Here is a 10,683-nt window from a genome sequence, read left to right as displayed (position 1 = left end):
AGAACAGGTAGATCGGCTGAAGTACATTGAGGAACAGCAGGCAAGGAGAACCCACTCCCTTGGGAGCTGTGGGTCCCCTCCCTGGCCAGTGATCAAACTCTTAACTCACCCCTACCCCACCCCACCTCACCCTCACCTGCACACCCCCACCCTGCACTATGAAGCTATCTATAGCCACAATGGCATAGTGCAGTGCTTTAACCCACTGTGCCACCAGGGAGGGCCCTTTAACATTATCTTGTAAGAACAACTTCATTGAGGTGTAATTTACAAACCACAAAATTTCCCCAATTTAGGGGCATCATTTTAATGATTAAAAAAAAAAAGCAGGAATCAAGTTATGCAGCCATCACCCAATCTAGTTTTAAAATGTGCCCTTCTCCTCCACAAAATGTACTATTTCAACAAGATTCCCCATGCCCCATTCCAACCACTCTGTTTCCACTCCCAGCCCCAGGCAACCCCTCATCAACTTTCTGCCTCTCTAGACCTGCCTCTTCTGAACACTCCATATAAATAAAACCATACCACATGTGGTATTTTGTGTCTGACTCTTCTCATGTAACATACTTTTTTTGAGATGCAGCCATATTGTAGTCTGCATCTGTATTTTGTTCCTTTTTAATATTGAATAGTATCCCATTGTCATGCTGAGTGACATTTGGGTTGTTTTCACTTTGGGGCGCTTAGGAATAGGGCTTCTGTCAACATTTATGTGCAAGTCTTTGTGGAAACATATGCTGTCATTTCTCTAAGGCAGATATTAGAAGTGGAATTTCTGGATGGGATCATATAGTCAATTTGTTTCTTTTTAAGAAACTGCCAAGCAGTTTTCTAAAGTGGCTGCACCACTTTACATTCCCATCAACAATGTATGGTGTTCCCACTGCTCCACAACTTTGCCATCATTTGGTGTTGTCGACCTTTCCGGTGATAGCCATTCTAGTCAATAAAAACTGTCTCCCAGCCCTCCCTGGTGGCGCAGCGGGTTAAAGCACAGCACTAAGAAACTAAAGCTACTACAGCATGAGTTCAATCCCCGCCTGCCCAGGAGGTGACCACATGGCGTGGCAGACCTCTCCTGACCCGCCCACTGCTCCTTTCAGTAGTGTACTTCAATGATCTGCCTGTTCTGCTCCCCACTTTGTCTGTGGTGAAGCCTCTCACCACCCCTGCACCTCTGGCCTGTACCCCAGTTCTGTATGCATAAATAAATAAATCTTTAAAAAAAAATGTCTCCCATTGGGGCTTTGATTTGCACTTCTCTAATGAGTAATGATGTTGTGCATCTTTTATGTGCTTCTTAGCCATGCATATATTTCCTTTGGTGAAATGTCTATTGAAAATTTTGTTCACTCCTTACTTAGGTTTTTAAATATTGAGTTGTCACATCCTTTATCAGACATAGACCTGGCAAATACCTTCTCTCATTCCATGACTTGTCTTTTCATTTTTTTTTTACAAATTATTATTTATTATTAAATTTATTATTTTTTTAAATTATTACAAAAGTTTATTTTTACATCATTTTGCACTTTTTTTTTCCATCTTGATTGTTATCCCCGCGGGTTTCCGACTTGTCTTTTCATTTTAATAATGCCTTTTGAGGTGCAAGAGTTTTAATTTTTGGTGAAGTCTAATTTCTGAATGTTTCACTTATGAATTATGCTTTTCTGATACATCCACATTGACATTTACATAGCTCTACTCTGTCTCCATAATACATCCAGAACACAGCACTTGCCTCTACTTCCTTTGCCAGAACCCTGATACAAGTCAACTGTTACTATACACCCCAATCAGGGTAATTCTCCCTGCTTCTGCTGAGGGGAGCAGTGGCCAACGCAGGAGAGGTCTACCTGCCATGTGGGTCAGCTCACTGGGGGGGATTGAACTTGTGCTGAAGCAGCACAGGCTAGCTTCCTAGTGCTGCACTTTAACCCACTGGGCCACCAGGAAGGGCCCTATAGGGCAGTTCTGTGTGCATAAATAAATAACTCTTTAAAAAAATAATAACAAATTCAGCAGGTTAAAGCACAGCACTAAGAAGCTTAAGCCACTTCTGCATAAGTTCGATTCCCGCCTGCCCTGGAGGAGTCCACATGGCGCGGCAGACCTCTCCTGACCCGCCCGCTGTTCCCCTCAGCAGTGTACTTCGTCAGTTGGCCTATTCTGCTCCCCACTCTGTCTCTGGTGAATCCTCTCACCCTCCGCATGTCTGGCCTGTACCCCAGTTCTGTATGAATAAATAAATAAATCTTTTTAAAAATAATATAAATAAATAAATAAATTCACCTTAATTCAGTCTTGCCAACAAGGTCAATTGGAAAGAACAGAACCTTCTAGCCTATAAAATATAAAAACAGAAATGTATAAATAATTAGAGGCAGATGCACACATACCCTGGATCTATATCCAGATATACCCTGGATTCTTCAGTTTGATAAAAACGTAATTGTCCTTGGCTCTGATGTATCCTGCTCTGCAGAGGATGGCTCCGTGTCTAAGTAAAGGCACAAACAGCTTTGGTGAGCAGCAGCAACAGTGCACCCAGGGGCCACTTGTAAATCATATTAGGTCTTTATCCTTTGCTTCTACCAACTGTTGGATTTGGATTTGTTTTCATCTCAGGCACCAAAATATATTCATCATAAGGTCAAATCCTATGCGAAACTTAATTCAAATTCTATCCATTGTTCATTTAAAGATCTAAAAAAATTAATATTTATTTTATTTTAATTCAAAACAGCAGGTTTATTATATATTGGGAGAGAAGAATGAAGGACATTTGCATAGACTCAAGCGGGCAGAAAGAACTGCCTAAAGATTTTTCAAAATAAGCACTTCTTTCTATGCCTTCTTTGGTGTTATAGAGATAAAAACAACGTTATCTCTCCATCTAAACAATTACAGACACCTCAGGAAAGAAAACTCCTGGTTCTCCCCTAAACATGCTCCTTCCTCCACAGCAATCAGTGAGTGTTGACTCTTGATGTTTCTCTCTTGCACATTCCACTTGCAGGCCTACTGACATTATTTTTTATGGAAGTGAGGACTTTTTTTAAAAGATTTTATTTATTTATGCATACAGAACTGGGGTACAAGCCAGAACTGCAGGTGTGGTGAGAGGATTCACCAGAGACTGTGGGGAGCTGAACGGATAGACTGATGAAGTCCATTGCTGAGGGGAGCAGTGGGTGAGACAGGAGAACTGCTCTGCCATGTGGGTCACCCACCTTGGCCAGGATCTAACGTGCTGAAGTGGCTGCAGCTAGCTCCATAGTGCTGTGCTTTAACCCATCACCATCAGGGAGGGCCCCGTCCTACTGACTTTCCAAACTATATCCAGAATGCTAGATTCCTAGTCTTCGGCTCCCATCATTACCATCCACGTTAAGCCACATCACCTTCTCCCAGGACCAGCTCCAGTGTTGCTCCCGGATTGGGGAGTGCCGGGTTCACAGTGAGTGCTCAATAACATTCCTGGAAATTATTTGTAGAAAGAAAGTTACCTGGATTGCATCTTGTAGTTAAGCTACTGCAGCACGAGTTCAATCCCTGGCTAGGGAGCTGACTCACATGACACAAAAGTCCTTTCCTGTCCAGTCTGTTGCTCCCCTCAGCAGTGGATTTCGGTAGATCTGCCTGTTCAGCTCCCCACTCTGTCTCTGGTGAATCATCTCACCCCCACCCCCAACCTCTGGCTGTTAAACCTCCATTTGAATCATCCCGGCTGCTGGTGTGGGGGGTAGGGGTAAAATTCCTCTTTAGGGAGGGAAGGTGCTGCCGGGCAGATTAGTTGAGGTGGCTGAGAAATGGGAAATCCCTTTTCTGGTGACTTGGGTATGTGCTGGGGAGGGAGTCCCAGCCATAATTCTTCCAGACAGTCAGATTTACTTCTTGCCTCAGGTCCAAGTGAAACACCTCTCCTTTCTTCCATTTAGCAAATATTTATCGAGTCCCTACTTTGGTCCACACTAAGCTGGGAGGGATGGTCCTTGCCTTTAAATAGTTCACAGTCCAGTGGAAGAGACAGAAAAATCAAACTATAATTATAACATCAATTTGCATTTCATTTCTGCACCGCAGCCTGGATAGTCTCTATGGTTCTTCTCCCCTATTTTAGCACGCCAGCAGCCAAAGATGCCGCGTAATACTATGAGCACAGTGCTATGGTTACTGGGCCAGCGCTGGCTTGGTGTTTGGCTGAGGCTGTTTGGTGGCGGGTGGGGTGGCAGGGCCAGAGAGGGGGCTCTGGGGAGATCTGGTCTTGGCTGAGGGGTGGAGGGGCACTCGTGTACATCCTATGAGAAAAGTGCATGTCAGAGGTAAGAAAAACTGAAACGCATTTCAAATAGCCAGGGAGCGGACCCACATGGCATAGCAGACTTCTGCATCTTGCTGCTGCTCCCCTCAGCAGTCTATTTCGGTAGAGCCACCTATCCTGCTCCCCTCTCTGCCTCTGGTGAATCCTCTCACCCTTACCCCTGCACCTCTGGTCTGTATCCTAATTCTTGTATGCATAAATAAAATAAATCTTAAAAGAGAGAGAGAGCACCACCCGGGGAGAATCACCACTAAGCTTAGGGTGTACATACTTGCCAGTGCACCTCTAACTTAATGCTCCTGCAAATGCCCTAAGGAACTTCCAAACTCCTTGTCAGTAGGTGTCTTGGGTGGTGCCCTGGAGTCTGAATTTTTAAAAGGTTCAGTGGGTCTCCAGCTTCACTTGAGCAAAGATGTGGACACAAATACACTAGTATATTTGGATTGTTTTCAGTTTTTCCATATTGCAAACAATGTTAAGGTCAGTCTTTGCCTGGAGATTTAAAAAGTATTTCTGATAGTTTGCTTTAGGAGTTCCTAAAGTCGTATAGCTGGGTCAAAGGTAAAGCACATTTTAAGGCTTTTGATAGATGTTGCAAATTTTCCTCCCGACAGAACAAGCTTAATCCCCCACTAGTATACTTTGCCAATTTGAATAGACAAACAATAGTACCTCCTTTCTACAATTTACATTTCTTTGGTTAGTGATGAGGTTGAGTATCTCTATTTTTACTGGATTTGGGGCATCTTGATTTGTAAATTGAGTATTTGTGTCCCAACATTTTTCTACTAGGCTCTTTACTCTTCAAGTGGAAGCAATTTTATCTATTAGGGATTTAATCCTTTTATTGTTACAAAGTTGAATGAGGCTTAAGAAACCACATAGATATGGATAAAGCTGGGGTGTCAGTTAATTGGAGAGAGAGAGGCCAAGCGTTAAAGAAGAGCAGGACAGATCTCAGGGCCAGGATGTGCTCACCAGGGCTTCAGGGAGGCCTGGGCTGGAGTCCAAGGTCGAGCACCCCGCAGGCTCCAACCTGGGGTGGTCACACAATTGGAGACTTCCTTCTATTTAAAGATTTAGGGCCCTCCCTGGTGGTGCAACGGGTTAAAGCACCACACTACGAAGCTATGTGCAGCTACTACAGCTCCTGTTTGATCCCTGGCCAGGCAAGTGACCCAAATGTTGTGGCAGACCTCTCCCGGCCCACCTGCTGCTCCCCTCAGCAGTGTGCTCCAGTCAATCTGCATACAAGAGCCCCACTGCAAGGCCAGAGGTGAGGGGATGAGAGGATTCATCAGAGACAGTGGGAAGAAGAACATGTGGATTAACTGAAATACACTGCAGAGGGGAGCAGTGGGCGGGTCAGGAGAGGTCTGCTGTGCCATGTGGTCACCTCCCTGGCAGGGACCAAACTCTTGCTGTAGTGGCTCCGGGTAGCTTCTTAGTGCTGAGACTTAACCCCTTGCTCCACCAGGGAGGTCCTGAGGCTTCCTTCCTTAAAAAGCAGAGTTTACTGGGCCCTCCCTGGTGGCGCAGCGGGTTAAAGCACAGCACTGAGAAGCTTAAGCCAGTTCCACATGAGCTTAAGCCAGTTCCGCATGAGTTCGATTCCAGCCTGCCCCGGAGGTGACCACATGGCACGGCAGACCTCTCCTGACCCGCCTGCTGCTCCCCTCAGCAGTGTACTTTGTCGATCTGCCTGTTCTGCTCCCCACTCTGTCTCTGGTGAAGCCTCTCGCCGCCCCTGAGCCTCTGGCCTGTACCCCAGTTCTGTATGCACAAATCAATAAATCTTTTTTTAAAAAAAAAGCAGTTTACTTTTGACTCCAAATCTGAAGCTTCATTTTTTACTTCAGCCAGCTTTTCTTTCTTTTATGTTAACACATGACTCTTCAAATACAGATTGTCAGTTTTATTGCAGTACATTAAAATACGCAACTAAAATTGAGGGGAGTTTTCCCAAAATATCTAATATCCAGTTGGATATAAAAATAGGAAGAGTGGGCCCTCCTTGGTGGGACAACAGTTAGCACTATGAAACTAACCACAGCTGCTGCAGCCTGAATTTGATCCTCAGCCAGGGTGCTGACCCACATGGAGCCTGGGAGCTGACCCACATGGCGTGGCAGAACTCTCCTGTCTTGTCCACTGCTCCCCTCAGCAGTGGACTTGTCAATCTGCCTGTCCTGCTCCCCACTCTGTCTCTGGTGAATCCTCTCACCGTCTCTGCACCTTTGGCCTATATCTCAGTTCTATATGTATAAATAATCTTTTTTAAAAATAGGAAGAGCACCAATAAATTTTGAAAAAATAAAACAATGATGGGGAACTTGGTGTGTGACATGTAGTAAAAGAAAACCATGGAAGTTAAACAAGAGTGGTCTTAGATTAGACAAAGAAACAAGCGCAATAGCCCAGAAGTAGAATCTGTACTTGCAACACCTTCATAGGTGAGATTACATTAAAAAAGAGGCATTACAAATCCCTGCAGGAAGAAAGGTGCCATAATAAATTTTGAGGAAAGCAATTTGGATACATCGAAACATTTTTCTAACTAAAAACTTATTTTTTTTTAATTAAAAAAAGGATGGGATCAGATTAATGGAAAAATCAGAGCTGAGAAACCACAGCTCTTCAAGTTCCCTCAGTCTAGGGTTGTTCTTCTCAAGAAGAGCACAGATAGGTTTTAAAGCTCAGAGTACACAAAGAAAGTCAGCAAAAGGGCAAACTCAGGTATTTTGATAAATTCATTGGCAAGCCTCTGCCTTCAACAATTGACTATACAGAAATAGTTGGACTATCTTGGAAATTCTTTTTTTTTTTTGTTTTTGTATAAATAAGTTCATACCAGGCAAAGTTAAAATTGAGAATTAGTATGAAATAAATATATTTTCAGATATACAAGAATTGAATGTTTACAATTCCATGTGAAAAAATTTCATCTGGAAACACCCCACCAAAATATTTTTTTCAAAATACAGATTAACATGCTGTGTAAGAGGCATTTGAATGGGATCCAGAATGAATACAAAGAGAAAAACCAAAATTTAATGAAATTGATGCTTGAAAGATTTTTCATAAACATTACAATTAAAATGCTGTTTATTGGTTTTCAATTTTAGTGAAAGACTTAATTATGTTAATAGAACAGAAAGTATTATCAACCTTGACAATGTGAAATAACAGAAAGGGGAGGGAGAATCAAAAAGTAAACTAATTTCCTCATTCTTCATAGATAATCAATAGACGGTGTTTAACGTGATAAAGTAAGAAATTGATGTTTATGTTGTTAACGTGATGGAGGAGCTCCAAAAGAATTAACAGTAATGACATATCTAAGAACACCAGAAGGTGCAGGTGGGAGGCTGCATTAGTGGACTAAGGCCCACATAATTCACACTGAGAAGTCAACAGCGCTTAGCTGCTGAGAACTAAATCTCCTGGGACTGAGTCTGGATTTGGGAACAGGGGGGAGGAAAGCTTAACTTTGGTTCTGTATCCTTCGAAACTGAATCATTTTAATCCATTTTATCTTTAACACAAAAGCTATATGGATAACCCTTAAAATATGGTACATCTCAGCAGTGTACTTCGTCAGTCGGCCTGTTCTGCTCCCCTCTCTGTCTCTGGTGAATCCTCTCACTGCCCCTACACTCTGGCCTGTACCCCAGTTTTGTATGTATAAATAAAGAAATCTTTAAAAAATATATGGTACGTCTATAACAGTTGTATTATAGTAAAAAAAAAAAAAAGTGGGGTAATGACATGAAAGACCACATGGACTTAAAATGAAAAGAGCAATTTTTGGGCCCTCCCTGGTGGCATAATGGGTTAGGATGCAGCACTGTAAGTTGGCCACAGCTGCTTCAGTGCAAGATGGACCCCGGCCCCAGAGGTGACCCACATGGCACAGCAGACCTCTCACTGCCCCTGCTCCTTTGGCCTGTACCCCAGTTCAGTACACATAAATAAATCTTTAAAAAAGAGCAATTTTCAGAAAGATGTGAATTCTAGTGGTATAAAATAATAAAGTCTATATACATGCTCATATATTCATAGAAAATGCCTCAATTGTCACTCTTTCCAGGGAGTTGAGGGACAGGGAAGAGAATGAGGACCTTCCCATTTTATACTTCTATTCCATTTGGAAGGGCTTTTTTCTTTCTTTAAATAAGGAAGTATTAATTGCACAATCTCAAAAGTTTGGGCCCTCCCTGGTGGTGCGACAGGTTAAAGTGCAGCACTATGAAGCTAGCCACAGCCACTGCAGCAAAAGTTCAATTCCCTGCCAGGGAGCTGACCCACATGGGGCAGCAGACCTCTCCTTTCTCGCCCATTGCGCCCCTCAGCAGTGCTCTGCCTGTTCTGCTCCCGACTCTTGTCTCTGGTGAATCCATTCACCCAGCCCTCGGCACCTTTGGCCTGTGCTCCAGTTCTGTATGCATAAATAAACAAATCTTTAAAAAAAAAACTCAAAATTTGTCTTTTTAAAGTAATATTCTTTACAGAAACATTGGGAAAATATCAAAAACAATCACCCAATTTCACACATATTTTTGTAAATTTATTTATCAGAAGTTGCATCTGCTCTTGGCCGAAGGTAGTGTGGAAAGAGCCATCGGCGAGGGGGACCTGGCTTTCCTCCTCAGCCCCCCGAGTCCCTGTGGCCCGGCTTTCCTCCTCTACTCCCCAGCCGTGGTGTAGTCCACTGGGATTTTTGTCATTCTCAGCTCCAGACTTAACCACAGCCATTCTCCTGGGATACTTCTAACCTTCAGCCCATCAGCAAATCCTTTCAGCCTTAACTTTAAGATATAAGCAGTATCTGGGCACTGAGGAATAAGTTTCACCTGGATTTATGCCAGAGCCCTCCAATGACCTAGGAGCTGTCCCCCATTTCCTGTGACCTCATTCCACACTGCTCTTGCCGCTTGCTTAGCGTGCAACACCCAGCCCGAAAGCATCAGCACAATGCTGCCCTCATTCCAGCTGCTCCCACTGCCTGGATGCGCAACTCAGAGGTTCAGGTAGAACCTCGCCAGCTTCAGGCTTTGTTCAACCCCCATCTTTCCAACGAGACTTCGGGTCACCCTAATCAGTGTCTGATTGCCCAGTGTCTGGTCCCTCTATTCTAATTTTCCCTCGCCCCCGGCCTGAATCATTTCCTAACCAAGTAGATATACACTCACCATTCACATGTATCACCTGTTTCATCCTACTAGAGTGTAAATTCCACAAGGGCCGATGTCTTTATTCAGTTCATTGAAATGACTAGCACATTGCCCATGCTCAAGAAGAATCTGTTGAGCAGTGAATGAGACCTAATTTCCTCAGCTGTAAATGGGCCTGAGAGGACACAGCTGATACTACTGTGGGGTCTATATGCAAAAAGCGTATTCAATTACCTGCATAGCAGGGTTGCCTAACCTCATTAGGTGATGAAGGATGGCTACTTTAGGGAACATTTCTGTGGAGACCTACTGGGCAGGATTAGCCAGTGAGAGTAGGGGTGAGAGAGTATCCCAGGAGAATGGCTGTGGTTAAGTCTGGAGCTGAGGAGGACAAAAATCCCAGTGGACTCCACCATGGTGGGCAGCAGAGGAGGAAAGCCGGGCCACAGGGACTTGAGGGGCTGAGGAGGAAAGCCGGGCCGCGGAACAAGTAGAATACTGTCGGACGCGGAGCTGAATGCTGGGAACCCTGAGCCCGAGCTAGGCTCCCGGCCAGCCTCGTGGTTCAGGGATGCGGCACAGGACGAGGGCCGCCTGCCAGGGCACCGGCCCTGATTCACACGTGCTCACGTCCCGCGGCGGCTTCCAGCTGCCTTCTAGCCCATTATCATCATTATCTGCTGGCCGGTTGCACGCTTTTGATCTTTGGATAAGTTTCTTTCCCTGCTTCGGCCACTACTTGCCCATGGAAATAGAATTCAGCTTCTTACACCCGCCTAGGCGTCGGGAGCTGCCCTAGTGTGCCGCCGCACCCACGCTGGGCTCAGCACTGTTGCCAGTGATGGTGCCGACTCGGTGCTTCTCTCCCCACCTTCCTAGACTCGTGCATCTGTGTCTGCAGGATGACTCCCTGGGAGGACTGGCCTCACTCCAGGGGAGGGGCCACCGACGACAGTGCTGCTGTGCCCAGTGCCACCCTGTTTCTGGTGCTCAGTAGCCACACTGCAACAGGCAAGCGCCCTCCCACCCACTCCGTGCTGCCACAGTGCCACCCCTCACCTTATAGCAGGGGAGGGGGAGGGGAGGTGATGGGGCGGGTGGCCTGGAGCTGGGGGCCCCATGACACCCAGGCTAGCACATCCCAAGTGAAGCAGGGGCCGGGGTCCACGTGGGGGTGCTCTC

The 10,683-nt window shown here is 45.1% G+C and overlaps 1 pseudogene; it reads left to right on the top strand.

Annotated features, from left to right (window-relative positions):
* Window positions 1-2,986, top strand: part of LOC101625005 — a 6,494-nt pseudogene extending 3,508 nt beyond the window's left edge.
* Window positions 2,987-10,683: the final 7,697 nt, after the last annotated feature.

This window comes from Condylura cristata, unplaced genomic scaffold, assembly GCF_000260355.1.
Source record: "Condylura cristata isolate star-nosed mole 26May11 unplaced genomic scaffold, ConCri1.0 scaffold00008, whole genome shotgun sequence".
NCBI lineage: Eukaryota > Metazoa > Chordata > Mammalia > Eulipotyphla > Talpidae > Condylura > Condylura cristata.
Note: the sequence above shows the minus strand (reverse complement) of the source record. Positions and strands in the feature narration are given on the sequence as shown.